This window comes from Mizuhopecten yessoensis, unplaced genomic scaffold (assembly GCF_002113885.1).
Source record: "Mizuhopecten yessoensis strain PY_sf001 unplaced genomic scaffold, ASM211388v2 scaffold3333, whole genome shotgun sequence".
Classification (NCBI taxonomy): domain Eukaryota; kingdom Metazoa; phylum Mollusca; class Bivalvia; order Pectinida; family Pectinidae; genus Mizuhopecten; species Mizuhopecten yessoensis.
Window position 1 is genome coordinate 44,896 of NW_018404992.1, and position 15,942 is coordinate 60,837.

The 15,942-nt window shown below is 35.8% G+C and overlaps 1 long non-coding RNA gene and 2 other non-coding genes across 3 annotated transcripts; all 3 read left to right on the forward strand.

Annotated features, from left to right (window-relative positions):
• The first annotated feature begins 3,104 nt into the window (after positions 1-3,104).
• LOC110447350 lies at positions 3,105-5,288 on the forward strand. Its single transcript, XR_002462583.1, has 2 exons — positions 3,105-4,344; positions 4,420-5,288. It is a non-coding gene; the product is annotated as an uncharacterized LOC110447350 (long non-coding RNA).
• A 4,497-nt stretch (positions 5,289-9,785) lies between these two features.
• Positions 9,786-9,858, forward strand: Trnas-aga. The gene has a single exon. It is a non-coding gene; the product is annotated as a tRNA-Ser (tRNA).
• Positions 9,859-10,001: 143 nt separating this feature from the next.
• On the forward strand, positions 10,002-10,074 carry Trnas-aga. The gene has a single exon. It is a non-coding gene; the product is annotated as a tRNA-Ser (tRNA).
• The last annotated feature ends 5,868 nt before the right edge of the window (positions 10,075-15,942 follow it).

The following is a 15,942-nucleotide window of genomic DNA, read 5'->3' on the forward strand; positions in this document are numbered from 1 at the left end:
ATCCAGTTTGTTAAATCAGCCAACTTTGTCCCCATGTAATTGTTGCAAAATCAGCTTTTTAATGGGAAATACTTTCGTAAAAAAAAAAAAGGAAATTGTTCCTCCCAATCCACCCAATCGACTACATACCTGAAATGGACATTTTTCCTTCAAATCAACAGTATTAGTATACATGACTGGATTAATAAGGATTGAAACTGGTCCATTGCCGTTGATAATTGATTAATAAGGATTGAAGTTGGTCCATGCCGTTGATAATTGATTAATAAGGATTGAAGCTGGTCCATGCCGTTGATAATTGATTAATAAGGATTGAAGCTGGTCCATTGCCGTTGATAATTGATTAATAAGGCAGTATTCACTCCCACTATAATTGTTGTGGCAATTTTAATTTGCTACATTTCATATAATTCAAATGCTAATAAAAATCCATTGATGCTCGTGACAGATTTCATCAATAACATTTACCTACAGGTTTTCAATTTCAAGTGCCAGTAGCTACTTCTGTTGATGTTTTTAGGCTCCAATTTATGTTGTCATAACACAGACAGAACAGGTGCTTTTCACTTAGTCAGGTAGGCCAGTTGTTATTTTGTTTTACACATCACATATTACCTTATATATCTCTCAGTCGAATTAAACATATTTAAATTTGTTTTTTCACACATTCGCTCAATTTCAGGGCGTAGCAATAGGTTAATATTCTGTGAATGACCTTAACTCATTCACCCCTGAAATTTTATAATGAATTATTCCAACCTTTGATTTGGAAGAGCTGAAATGTGTTTTAAGGGTGAATGAGTTAACATTAGCTGACCTTAACTTTTTGTGATATTTGAGGTTGTGTGAGCTGATGATTTGTGAAATTTATCTTGTGGCTCTGATTTTTTTTACCATTAAAATGTAGAAAAAAATACCCAACCTGCATCTATACAAGCAAAACACCAAAGTCTTCGTAATATCAACTAAATCATTTAACCGAGACATAAGATCGGTTGTTTTTAATTACTTTATCGCTGGCAATATTTTTATTTAAAATCAGTAGAGATTTTCGTGCTATTAATAACATCCTATGTGTGCAGATGATCTTTAGAGTTAAAATTAATTAAAGATCTATTTCATTATACATTTTAATATGTTGATGACAAAATTTTCAGCAAGCTTTTTGTTCCGATATGTAGTCCGGCAGCAAAGATTTGTCATGTTGACCTTCCATTACATTATTACAAGAGAGTTGATACCCATAGATGGGACCATTGGTAGATTTATCTCCTTTGGAAGCTTATAAATATTCACTCGAAAGTAATAAGAATATAACAGATTTAATACCAATATTGCATTTAATAGATCATTTAGCTAGCAGAATAGTTCGAAAACAGGTTACAGGAACTGTATATTGCGTCAGTTGCTCAATATGAATATTCCACTTACGGTCAACATGACAGGTCATTATGCTCCGACTGAATTATTTTATGTATTAATTTAGAATTCATGCTGCCATTCCCTTGATCTTCTTATAATTGTCCTCGAGTAAAATAGCATCCAGGGTGGAAATGCGATGTTTTTCAATAATGTGTGGTAATTAAGAGTCATCACTTTGTGTGTGGTATGATCATGAGTCATTAGTTTCTGTGTTCAGTTTCTGTTTGGTAGGAATCACCAGCTTCTGTTTAATTTGACCAGGTGTCATTTCCTAGTTTCATTTTAAGAAAGTTTTTTTTTTAAACTTAAAATACTGATATATATTGTCTAGCTCTTTTGTGAATGAAGTAAAATATAATCTCCATTATGCTGCCTTTATGAGAGTTTCAGAGACCAATGATCTCTTACTTAATACCTGTAGACATTTGTCTGAATGGGTGTTCAATTATTATATGTAAAACAAACAGTTACCTCCCTTTGTATTCATCATAAACATTGTCAGTGTTTCCCTTATGATACTGCTTTCAATTGTAGTCAATTTTTGTGGTAGCAATGCACAATCAAATACTTGATTATATTAATCCTTTCACCACTGTAGACTATAATGGATTTACCCAGATAAATCTGTGGTTAAGTCTACTAGGGGTGAAAGGGTTAACAGCAGATTATCCTGCCAAAGACAGCGGCCTGGTACGATGTATTGTAAGGTGACACCAAGTGCACCTGCCAAGTGGCCGTTTAATATGCACGATGTGTAAGAGTTGGCGTGATGAGCTCTGCAAAAGACAAGATAACCAGCGTCAGTAGATTATCCACAGCATTAGTCTATAGTGATGGGTCATGTTGACCACTTGTCAAATCTCCCTGTTTTTGTGGGAGTCTACCAATATTTCACCGTCATTTTTTATCAGGAGTAGAATTTTGTACCTGTTGCGATTCGGTAAAATTCAATCAATTGTCACTGGATAGAACAGCTTCAACTTTGACACTTTCCAGTCTTATTTGATCAAAGTAGACATTTTATGAATTTGCCACACTGTTTATCTGCATGAACTGTTTAACAGGTGAAACAACTTTTCCGTCGGTGTTGCAGGTGTACAATTTTATATAAAGCAGTTATTGTTTTCTGGAAGTCATCATTTAGAAACCTATTTAGTCCTCATTTGTTCATTAATTATAATTCTACCATGTTGTCTTCAATATAGATAACGCTTCGAGTCTTCCTCAAGCTGAACCCAAATTTATCTCCATAAATTTGGTTTGAGGTGAAGTCAAATTGTTGGAGAAAAAGTGTGGCAAAGCGGTTTTGAGTGTGGGTGAGATTTGTAATGCCTGGTTCGGGAGGAGTGTTACTGGTTGTGGTGGGGACCTCTGGTTGTGCAATATCATGTAAGCTTTAAATTACCATTGACCTAGCTTTAAATACGAGATTCTGGCCGAGGGCTGACGTTTTGTGATAGTTTATTATGTCATTGTCAGACAAGTCACAATCAATATATATTTTGTCTTATTTGAAGTCAATTAGATGTCAACAACTGAGTATTCCGTCTTTTCGTATCGCAGAGTTATCTTCTCTTGTGAGCAGGTATTGATTGTTATGTCATTAGTTTGTGTGAGAAAGTTATGTCGTTTTCTCAAAAGTTTATGTCGTTTTCTCAAAAGTTTATGACGTTACTCTCACAAATAAATGATGTAACAATCAAATACCTGCTCACAAGAGAAGATAACTTTGCAATAAGAAAAGACGGAATAACCAAGTAGTTTTATTATATTGGTGAAACCAAAACATTTGCAGTTAACCAGGCCACCTGAGGAATTAGTTTTCTATATATAGGCATGGTCTGTTTTGGACTGTTGGATGTAATCCTCAGATTTCCAGGGGTTTCACTCTTACTTTCTCTGCACCCCTGGATTATGTCATGACGAAATCAAAGGCACGCTGTTAGCTATTTCATTGTTTTCAGCTTAAAATGACTGACCAATGTCTAAGCTGTCCTTTTAAGATTACAAAAGGGGGATGCCCGAATTCAAAGCTGGATGATTTTACCATTACTCTGCCACAAAATATTCTGTTGATGTTCGTCTGTTCTTCAAAGGATCAAATTAGCCTGCAGTGTAACATCCATAAGGTAGCGCGTACAATACCAGGTCTTTGATTTGCTCATGTCATATTCTAGGGGGTAATGAACAGAAACAAGAGTAACCCCGGGAATTCTCAGGATGCATTGGATGTTTACAAAAAAGTTCCTTGTCAAGGGAGACAACCATGACGAGACTTCAATCAAAACTTGTATTTAACACGATTTTCCAGGTATTAGTTTTTTTCCATCGAACAATGGTACTTATATATACAGTTTTCTTCCTTTGTTATTTTTCTGAAGTTGTTTCATAATTTAATTTCGTTTTTAAATAAGTTTATTCTTATCGTAAAATACATTTGCATAAGTTTGTATTATTTTCTAAAAAAATAAATATTTTGTGACATTAGATAATCTTTCATAAAAAACATTGTACAAATCGCCTCGCTATTTCTAGTGATTATTTTTGGAGCGATTTGCAATTTTTAGAAAAAGTATACTCAGTGTTATTCAGGCTGCTGATCTGGACATATTAAGTTATCAAATAGCCAGTAGTTGATTTCTGATTGATGGATTCAGCAGACTAGCTTGAATATTTTTTGGACCAATTTCCACCGAACTTTCGCCTTGTTAATATATGATATTAAAAGGCTGCATCTGTTTAAAACTTAATTGTAATACAATGTTGCATCATATTTTAGAACGTGTACATTGTTAAAGACGGCCTCATAATGCAAACCCTTGATATATAGGTGGTGTGTGTCGTTTTCCCAACACTTAAAAATGTTGTGTGTTAGGTTTTTTGTGTAGTTTTCCCAACACGTTTGTATGTTGTATGCCTGAGGTTGTGTTGTATGTTGTATGCCTGAGGTTGTGTGTGGGTTACATATGTAACTAGTTTGTATGTTGTATGCCTGAGGTTGTGGGTGGGTTACATATGTAACCAGTTTTACCACGTTACTAGATATGTTCGTCAGAGGAAACTACAGACATGCATTCATTGTAAAAACAAGACATTCATGTAACACTATCTATTATTACATTATATCATTTTTCACTGCAGAATATCGACTAGATTTCCCTACAGGATTATACTTACCTTTACACCCCTATGTAGCTATAGTAAACTCTAACATGCATTGATTTGGATGAGTCCATTATGGTCTACAGTGGTGAAAGGGTTTATCTTCTCTCCAGTAAACCGGGAAAAACACAATTTCCTGACAAATATATCTGGTAACGGTAATAAATTTATGTGACAATATTTTATTTATCCACCAATATTTTGGATAAAGCCCTGCTGTGTTGGTTGGCTTTGATGTAGATATATAAACCAGAAACACAGGCCCAAGGCTAGTATGATGTGTATAAGGACAAGAAAGGAGGGATGAATGAGATAACCGATGAATGAGATGACGGATGAACGGACAAAGCGTACTAAGTTTCTGTATATACAAGCCTTTAATATGAATTTCACAATGGCTTTGCCTGGTGTAAAGTGAGGTATATAAAAACAATTTTTTTTATTATGAATATTGTTTTGCTACAATTACTTAAGAGCTTTGTTTTCATAAACATTTGCTTTGTTAAAATTAAAAATAATAACTAGTGCCACCAGTTGTAAATATGGTAGCATTGCCAGTAGGTTTAATCTCTAGATAACTGCCATAGTATGTGTGTTGTAAAAAATCATTTGTTTTTTGTCAAAGATTGTTTCGAAGAGTGAACAATTACTTAGCATATAAGTGTCAGAAGAATTTATCAGCAAGTAAATGTATATTTATTCCTGAAGCAAAATGTCTTTGTCTTTATTTGTCTTTAATTGTCTTTATTTTCTTCACTTTGTCTTCTTTTACACTAAACAAACAATGAACCCAAAACGGGACACTTTTTAAAAGAAATATCCATTCCAAAAATGTTTGTTCATTTTTCATAAAAAGGTACCATCCACTTTACACTTCTATTACAAGTTGGTATTTCTGGTGCGTGATTATATAAATAGAAAGCAAAATGCTATCAGGGTCACTAAGGTCCTTGAGCAGGTGGTATATATCTGTATATGTATGCCCCGTCACGTCCTAGGGACCAAAGACGTTACTCAACGGTTATGAATTTGTGATAACTTGTTTTCTATGCATATCATGAACAATAAAGATGATCAAGCACTTGGCCAAAGTGATCTTGAACGTTGCTCTACATTCAAGGTCACATGGATAAAAATTGATTACAACATTTAAACTTTTTATCTGAAATACCAAGAGGCCAAAATATTGATATATGCCCAGTGGCTTGCTGGCAATGGGTGCTACAAAGTTTAGGAAAAGGAGTTACCTACACGTACATCCAAGGCGACGGGTCAGTTTTGTCAAAACACGTAAATGGGTTCTTCTGAGGAACCCAAAGGCCTATAGTCTATTTATGGTATTGTTCCTCAGTTCTCAGGAATACTATACTCCTCCTTTATACAACAATATTTACCAATGACCAAGTTTGCTTCCAAATCAGATTTTGGGTTGAGATCCGCATGTATACCATGGGCGGATTGGTCGAGTGGTCAACACTTTGGCCTTCCACGCCGGTGGCCGGGGTTCGATCCTTGAAGTCGTCGCACGCATGGAATATCAGAGAAAGTGTTTTTCTCCTGCCCACATAACTCCAACAACCCAGGTGGAGTATAAAATGGTCTGGGGTTGATGTTGCGGTATCTGTGCTGTAGCATTCAAGTGAGATGGCACTATAAAAGATGCCGTTGGACGCACAGTTCCACTACAAAACAGAACTCGATACATCTCCAGCACACACATGGGAAGATATTAGCCAGGTGGCATAGAACTAGTAGTTAGCGTCTGATAAGGCAGCTCCTGCGAATTCCTCAAAATTGTATTGATTAATGTATATGCTAAATTGTGTTAATTGTATATCTATGTACTGTAAATCGATTTAGAGTGGCTTATGTTAGCTAGATAGGGCGCTATATCAAATTACGATTACCTATCTGTATTTCGATAAAGGTCTAAGGGGCATGATATGATACAGTTAGTTACAGTTAAGGCCACCTTGAATGCCTCGTGCCTCGATGGAAGAACAACAATAATCAGAATTCAAATTGAAGTTACAATAATCGCTGATATTACAGTAGATCAAAGGACCTTAATGTTTCGACCTTGTCCCCTTGAAATCGGCCCATGCAACTCATTTGCTAAAACAAGAAAAAACAAAAATCAACCTCACGAACGATACAACATTGCATAACGCCTAATTTCCCCACAATGGTCATCTCAACAGTATCCGTGTAATGACTACGATCACCTTTCTGTGCCTATCTGTATTTCAACAAAGGTTGAGGGGGCATGATATGATACAGTAAGTTACAGTGACGGTCGCCCTGAACGTCTCTGGCTTGGGCTTGCTGATGAGGACGATTGATTCCTGGAGTTGGTTCCACTCGGGTGTAGTCCTAAATAATAGACTGTGCTTGTAGACTGGGATTGATGCTTGTATTGGCTCTACCAACTTTGAGTGGTTTATTCGAAGTTTCTGTACCGTGAAAAAATAAAGTGTAAACATTTTAAACTGTAATCGGGTGGAAGTGTCTACATCATTCTTACAAATCATTGATAAAATATGTTGCTTATGTATTTATTCCCAGAACAAAATTAAACTGGCTTGAGCACAAAATGCGAGTTTAGGCATGAGGACGGTTTCATGTATACAGGCCCAGGTGTAGCAGAAGGGAAAGCGTCTGCTGCTTCAACGATGACACCCGCCATGGCAATTTAGGTCAAATATAAGTAATGTCACGTCCTCAAATCAAGAACTCGAGTTAAAAATACTTTTGATTCAAAAAGTGTATACTTTATTTATGTTTGTTTGACCATAATTATGTAGAATGAGTTTTTGACTCAGTAAATTATAAAGTGGAAATAAAGGTATGACAACAAAACCACAAGGCTCACTAATGAGCATGATTAAAACATCGACTCTCATATCACAAAGCAATAGCATATTTCCATTTGATATTCTGATGGCGACCATAAAACTTTTCCATAGTCTTCATCAACCTTATGACGAAAGCTTGTCCGTCAGCAGACGACATCTATGAAGAAAATCATGATATTCGGAGCATGTTCTCTAATACCGAATCAACTTCGACATGTTAACACCGTAGGTATGTAAGCAGTAATGCTACCACCAAGAAAGGAGAAAATAACGATAGGAAAGTCGACTTCGTCGTTTATTGTACATTTTAGTATCAAGCTGTTCCTGTTATGTTGAAAGTGAAGAGTAAAAAGGTTGAGGAGGAAGTGTCTGTAGTGTCTTTGATGTCAAGCTCATGTGGGTATTTACGATCGATGTGGTCAATACATTAATCATTATTCGAAGACAGTAAATCGTCAATAATGAATGAAAATTTGAACTCGGTTTTTATTACCAGTCCGTATAAGCGCATCAATAAACTCAGCTTCATATGAAAACAACAATGAAATCGGCTAAAAGAGAGGCACAGTTTGTTCTGATCGGAAAGCTTGCCACACAACTAAGCACACCTTTGTTAACCAAAAACTCCATCATTCTCATGACTTAATCTGTTGCGCTTTTCAAAAGATATGTCCCTAAAAAAATTACAACCATATATTTATATGAGTTTGTTTAAGCTATTCAAATAATGACTCTTGGGTGGTTGCCTGGCACAGATAATAGCGCACTTGACTTTCACCTGATCACGTGGGTTTTCTCCGGTTACTCAAAATGAAGCTATTGTCTATGCATCTATAATAGCATTACTGTAGATATTAATCGGCTCTCTCCTTTTACAGGAGAGCGGTTCCTTGCTATGTACCAGGCATAGTGTTGCAACATCAAGATGAACGCGTCTTCAGATTCAGTGCCTATTTCCACCAGCTCTGTGTCAAGCACCTGGCAGTACGTCTTGAACAAGCAATGGGCTAATTAGTGTTTCAGTTTCTAATAAAACGAGTTTGTGAGGACTATCGATGAATATTCAACATAAATAAGAAGGCATGCATAGTTGTATTCACCCCAGGAATTTATCAGACTCTTATTAAGAGAACATTTGGTTTCTATATGTATGACTACTAAATATATCTTATTCAAACTTGTGTGTCATAAATATAGACTTTGAATGCATATTTGTACTAGTCTGTCATTATGAATGTAATTGTTTGTGTTTTACTTTGAGCGAAAGGTGAACATAAAAACTCACAATGTGAGTGAATTAAATAATCGAAGTGACCGTAACAATTGAAACTGTTCATCGATACATTTCAGTGTATATACGAAACAAAGCTATAAATAAATACAGCTCACGGTATATGGGACTGACCGAACGCTATTTATAGCTGCAGTTCCGGCTATAGGATAAACAAACGTGGCACACTAATAATGTTCAGATTGACGGAGAGTTATCTTTAGAAACAGTTACAATGTAGGAGTATTGCGAAAAAAAGCAAACGTGCTTAATTTAGAGTATTGAGCTTTCCAAAACCGCGACCATCTAGTCTTAAAGTATTATATCATTTAGTTGTATAGTATCTGTAATGTGGGAAGCTTAAAAGAAATATATGCTATGCAGTACGTGTATATGTATAACGGAACTGGACTGGGTCGATCGTCGGCGACCAGATAGTTCAATTGGTAGAGCATCTGTCTAGAGTTCGGAGGGTCCCGGGTTCGAACCCCGGTCTGGCCGTGCATTTTTCCTCTCCTGTTACATTTGGCGCCCAACGAAATATACCCACAGAAGGTGGTATAGGGTCTCGTGTGTCTTCGGGGTCGAAGACTTTGTTAAAGGAGGGAGGAATGTAACGGAACTGGACTGGGTCGATCGTCGGCGACCAGATAGTTCAATTGGTAGAGCATCTGTCTAGAGTTCGGAGGGTCCCGGGTTCGAACCCCGGTCTGGCCGTGCATTTTTCCTCTCCTGTTACATTTGGCGCCCAACGAAATATACCCACAGAAGGTGGTATAGGGTCTCGTGTGTCTTCGGGGTCGAAGACTTTGTTAAAGGAGGGAGGAATGTAACGGAACTGGACTGGGTCGATCGTCGGCGACCAGATAGTTCAATTGGTAGAGCATCTGTCTAGAGTTCGGAGGGTCCCGGGTTCGAACCCCGGTCTGGCCGTGCATTTTTCCTCTCCTGTTACATTTGGCGCCCAACGAAATATACCCACAGAAGGTGGTATAGGGTCTCGTGTGTCTTCGGGGTCGAAGACTTTGTTAAAGGAGGGAGGAATGTAACGGAACTGGACTGGGTCGATCGTCGGCGACCAGATAGCTCAATTGGTAGAGCATCTGTCTAGAGTTCGGAGGGTCCCGGGTTCGAACCCCGGTCTGGCCGTGCATTTTTCCTCTCCTGTTACATTTGGCGTCCAACGAAATATACCCACAGAAGGTGGTATAGGGTCTCGTGTGTCTTCGGGGTCGAAGACTTTGTTAAAGGAGGGAGGAATGTAACGGAACTGGACTGGGTCGATCGTCGGCGACCAGATAGCTCAATTGGTAGAGCATCCGTCTAGAGTTCGGAGGGTCCCGGGTTCGAACTCCGGTCTGGCCGTGCATTTTTCCTCTCCTGTTACATATCAAAGGATGTAAATCTTGAAAAACAGTTTGTTCCATTTATTCACCACACATTAAATACTAAGAAATTTGTTAGCGTGTGATGATATGTGATGAAAGCATTATTTCATCAATTATTTGTATTCTTTCTACATTCCATATGCTTCCAATGTATAATTGTGTTCAGTGTCTCTGTAGATAAACAAAACAACAACAACAAAGCAATAACACTCCTTGATAACGGAGTACCAAATTTACATATGTGTTGGTAAGGTAAACAAACGTTGTTTACAGTGCAGTAAAATATATTGCATATGAAATATCTGAGTTACTTTTGTCATTATTTGTTAACGTTGTGTTATATACATTTTGTTCTTACACGGCATACACAGACATTTACTGTAACGCTTGTATTGACTTGTATGGACTATTCGTTGTAGGTGAGTTACACAAGCACATTACTTCAGTACATGTTTGTGATATATCGATCCATTCCTGCATAGTAACCTACGAATTTTAATATGAAATGAGTTTTTGGTATATACTACCGTATGATATTGTTTTAGAAACACGAACAGTTGTCGAACCCGGAAGTCGATTTTATACACAAGCCGTGCTTTTCAGGTAAGTGAAAATTACATGTTCCCTTCTTAACTTTATTTTAGAAAACCACTTGTATAACACAGTGATATATATGTTTCTCCTTCGTAGATCTGTATATAGTATATGTTTATCTTATATATGTTGCTTTATTGATTCAGAGTACAAAGGTAGAGAAAAAATCGTAAATACAGTTTAGTACAATAACTTAATCCTAACCTAAATAAATACTCGTGTAATGTGCGTAAAAAAATACCACACGTGTATAGTCTTATGAAATAAGTATCCTAAAAGGTTGATTATTTGTAGAAGCTTGTAAAACCTGTCTTCGTTGATGGCTTGTCACCGTGCTTTAAGTATCAGAGAATAAGAAAGGATACATGAAACAAGTACGAATCTAAATAGTCATATCGTTATTTATAGTTATTCATTCATCATAAACCAACTGACCCCTGCAGTAATATTTAGACTTTTCCAACATCTATTAATTACTAAGTCTTGTATGAACATTCAGGGGTGACAAGGGGTGAATGAGTTAAAATTACATCAGTTTAATCAGTTCCTGGTGGTATCCAAGAATACATTTATTCTATCATAAAAACTTGTCTTTGAATAATGTTCCTTGTCTCATAAGCTAAAATCATCGAGTAGCTGGCCAGTTATCAGCATACCTTATAAATACAGAAGATGGGCTCTTATCATAGCTAACATCAATATAGTAGCTGGCCTCTTATCATCATAGCTAACACAATATAGTAACTGGCCTCTTATCATCATAGCTGACACAATATAGTAGCTGGCAACGTATCATCATAGCTAACATCAATATAGTAGCTGGCCACTTATCATAGCTAACATCAATATATTAGCTGGCCTCTTACCATCATAGCTGATAATAAGATAGTAGCTGGCCTCTTATCATAGCTAACATCAATATAGAAGCTGGCCTCCTATCATCATAGCTGATAATAAGATAGTAGCTGGCCTCTTATCATAGCTAACAATAATAAAGAAGCTGGCCTCTTATCATAGCTAACACAATATGGAGCTGGCCTCTTATCATCATAGCTAACACAATATAGTAACTGGCCTCTTATCATCATAGCTAACACAATATAGTAGCTGGCCTCTTATCATAGCTAACATCAATATAGTAGCAGGCCTCTTATCATCATAGCTAACATCAATATAGTAGCTGGCCTCTTATCATCATAGCTTACACAATATAGTAGCTGGCCACGTATCATCATAGCTTATACTAATACAGAAACTGGCCTCTTACTTATATATATGTAGCCTCACACCTATTATCAATATAGAAACTGTATTTAATCATCATATCTAACATCAATCAGGTAGCTTTCCTCTTATCATCAAAGCTTACATCAATATAGTAGCTGGCCATCATAGCTTATACTAATACAGAAACTGGCCTCTTACTTATATATATGTAGCCTCACACCTATTATCAATATAGAAACTGTATTTAATCATCATATCTAACATCAATCAGGTAGCTTTCCTCTTATCATCAAAGCTTACATCAATATAGTAGCTTTTCTTTTATTATATATAGCAGCTGGCCTCTTATCATCATAGCTAATACATTATAGTAGCTGGCCTCTTATCGTCATAGCTAACACAATATAGTAGCTGGCCTTTCACATATATGTATCATCATAGCTAATATCAATATAGTAGCAGGCCTCGCAAAAACAGTAATATATATGAATCATCATAGCGGATAGAAATATAGTAGCTAGCCTCTTATCATCATAGCTGATACAATATAGTAGCTGGCCTTTTATCATCATAGCTAACACAATATAGTAGCTGGCCTTTCACATATATGTATCATCATAGCTAATATCAATATAGTAGCAGGCCTCGCAAAAACAGTAATATATATGAATCATCATAGCGGATAGCAATATAGTAGCTAGCCTCTTATCATCATAGCTAATATCAATATAGTAGCTGGCCTCTCGCATATATGTATCACCATAGCTAATGGCAATATAGCAGCTGGCCTCTTATGATCATAGCTCATGGCAATATAGTAGCTGGCCTCTTATCATCATAGCTAATATCAATATAGCAGCTAGCCTCTCATATATATGTATCATCATAGCTAACACAATATAGTAGCTGGCCTCTCAATTATATGCATCATCATAGCTAATATCAATATAGAAGCTCGCCTCTCACATATATGTATCATCATAGCTAATATCAATATAGTACCTGGCCTCTTATCATCATAGCTAACACAATATGGAGCTGGCCTCTTATCATCATAGCTAACACAATATAGTGGCTGGCCTCTTATCATCATAGCTAACACAATAAAGTAGCTGGCCTCTTATCATCATAGCTAACACAATAAAGTAGCTGGCTTCTTATCATCATAGCTAACACAATATAGTTGCTTATCATTATAACTAGTTGTATTCACCTTGTCGCCCCAGGAATGTATACAATACACTCTTATTAAGAGAAGATTTGGTTTCTATATGTATGATTACTTAATAGAGATTATTCGAACTTGTGTGTCATAAGTATAGACTTCGAACGCATATTTGTACTAGTCTGTCATTATGAATGCAATTGTTATCCGATTTGTTTGTGTTTTACTTTGAGCGAAAGGTGAACATTAAAACAAACAATGTGAGTGAATTAAATAATCGAAGTGAAACTGTTCATCGATACATTTCAGTGTAAATACGAAACAAAACTATAAATAAATACCGCTCACGGTATATGGGACTTACCGAACGCTATTGAAACAAACGTGGCACACTAATAAGGTTCAGATTGACGGAGAGTTATCTTTAGAAACAGTTACAATGTAGTAGTATTGCGGAAAAAAGCGAACGTGTTTAGTTCAGAGATTTAGTCGTAATATATTATTTAGTGTTATAGTATCTGTAACGTGGTACATGTAAGCTTAAGAGAAACATATGCTATGCAGTACCTGTATATGTAACAATGATTGTTAAATGTATATCAAATGATGTTAATCTCGAAAAACAGTTTGTTCCATTTATTCACCACACATTAAATACTTAGAAAATTTGTTAGCGTGTGATGATATGTGATGAAAGTATGGTTATATCAATACGTTTTATTCTTTCTACATTTCATATGTTTCCAATGTATTATTGTGTTCAGTGTCTCTGTAGATAAATAAAAACAAAAACCAACAAAGCAATAACACTCCTTGATAACGGAATACGAAACTGACATATGTATTGGTAATATAAAAAAAACGTTTTTTACAGTGTATAAAATAATACGTATGAAATATCTGAGTTACTTTTGTCATTATTTGTTAACGTTGTAATATATACATTTTGTTCTTTTGTACTGTGTATAGTTTATGTTAATACACGGCATACACAGACATGTACTGTAACGCCTGTATTGATTTGTATAGACTATTCTTTGTAGGTGAGTTACACAAGCACACCATATTACTTCAGTACATGTTTGTTATATATATCCTATAATGCGTAGTTACCTACGTATTTACATATCTAAATGAGTTCTTGGTATATACTAGCGTATGATATATTTTTAGAAACAGCAACAGATATCGAACCCGGAAGAGGATTATATACACAAGTCGTGCTTTTTCAGGTAAGTGAAAAAATTTACATGTCCCCTTCTAAACTTATATAGTTCTTAAATCTTTTATAACACAGCGCTATATTTGTTTCGCCTTCGTAGCTTTATGCATAGTCAGTTTGTCTTATATCATTTTATTTTTATTTTAGAGTACAAAGGTAGAGAAGAAATGGTAAACACAGTTAAGTTCACTTCACCTGCGTCTATGACAACGGACGTAGTAACGTGTAAACAAAAACTCCTTCGTATGGTATTATTCAGATATTAGTTTGAAAACGCACGGAAAAGTAATTTGAGATAAATGTTTAAATAACATGCTGCTTTGTCGGTAGATGAAATTGGTTTCATTTAGTATACCGTTGTTGTACACGCTTTATATGTATATATTTTCGCTAATATATCTTAAAATGTCTATATTAATTTCGTACTTTAATGCCTAAATACAGATGTCGAGGATAGGAAACAACGTCTTTGTCAAGTACTTCAATTTCACTTTCAGACAATTTGTGTTCTTTACATAGCATTATATGTATTAAATGAAATCCAGTAGACCGCAGACTCTCAAGCATCAGATGATTATCTAGTTATTTACAAAAAACATGACCACCAAGAACAGCTATCAAACTACGGTAATCACGAGAATATATTAAATTCCTGATCTTGCAATTTTCCTCTCTTAAAGGAGTTTTACTCTATGGTGTTAACATATCGATGTCGATTAGGATTTTAGGGCATCTTCCTCCTACATAGGTTTTATTTGATCATGAGCTGATTTGATATTGACTGAACATGACGGCTTCTTAGGAGTATCATACAAATGATATGCAATAATTTAAAAGAATGAGAAGCTAAATTGATTTCAGAACATTTCAACCTTTTATCATAGTAAGGTATTGCTATGTATATTTGAACAGTGGTGTTTTGATGTCTGGTGGAAGGATATTAACAATAACGAGTAAGACAATATAAAGAAACAATTGCCGACATAGTTACTTTTTATTTATTCCTACTGTTGATGCCAGAATACTCGACCGATGTAAAATGCTGAGGGATGGCCGTTTATTTGGAACGGTATGCGAATGATTCCAAAAGAACTGTGGACAACGTAAGTAACAATTGCATTAAATCTATCACTCAGAACATATTCAATGTCTACATTTAGTCATATGGCATTCCATGCAGACAAACTAGGCCCCAATCTCAGCTGATTTTGGGTTTTCTTTTATATGAGTTTGAATTTATAAAAAGAGTTTATAAAAGCAGGTAACCTGAGCTTTCTGTTTCCTTCAATTCCGACATGTAATGTATAGATCATATGTCGTCGTAGAATAACAAAAAATGTATTCAACACGGCTTTTGTGTATTAACTTCCCTACTTGGAATCGACTTGAAAAATATTTTACTATCTTGATATTCCATTTATTTGAGAACCAATGTTGAGTAGTGTTCTGTGTGGTTTGAATGAAGCCACCTTATTTTACTGATGGAAAGTGTGACATTTTTTGGACCTGAATTGAAATTAANCTGTCTACAACAGATGGCTATAACTGCTATACTTATAGAATGACTAATTTGGTAATTGACATATAGTGTCACCCTTTTATATACAGACCATCTGTCCGTTAAATGTGGTATCTGT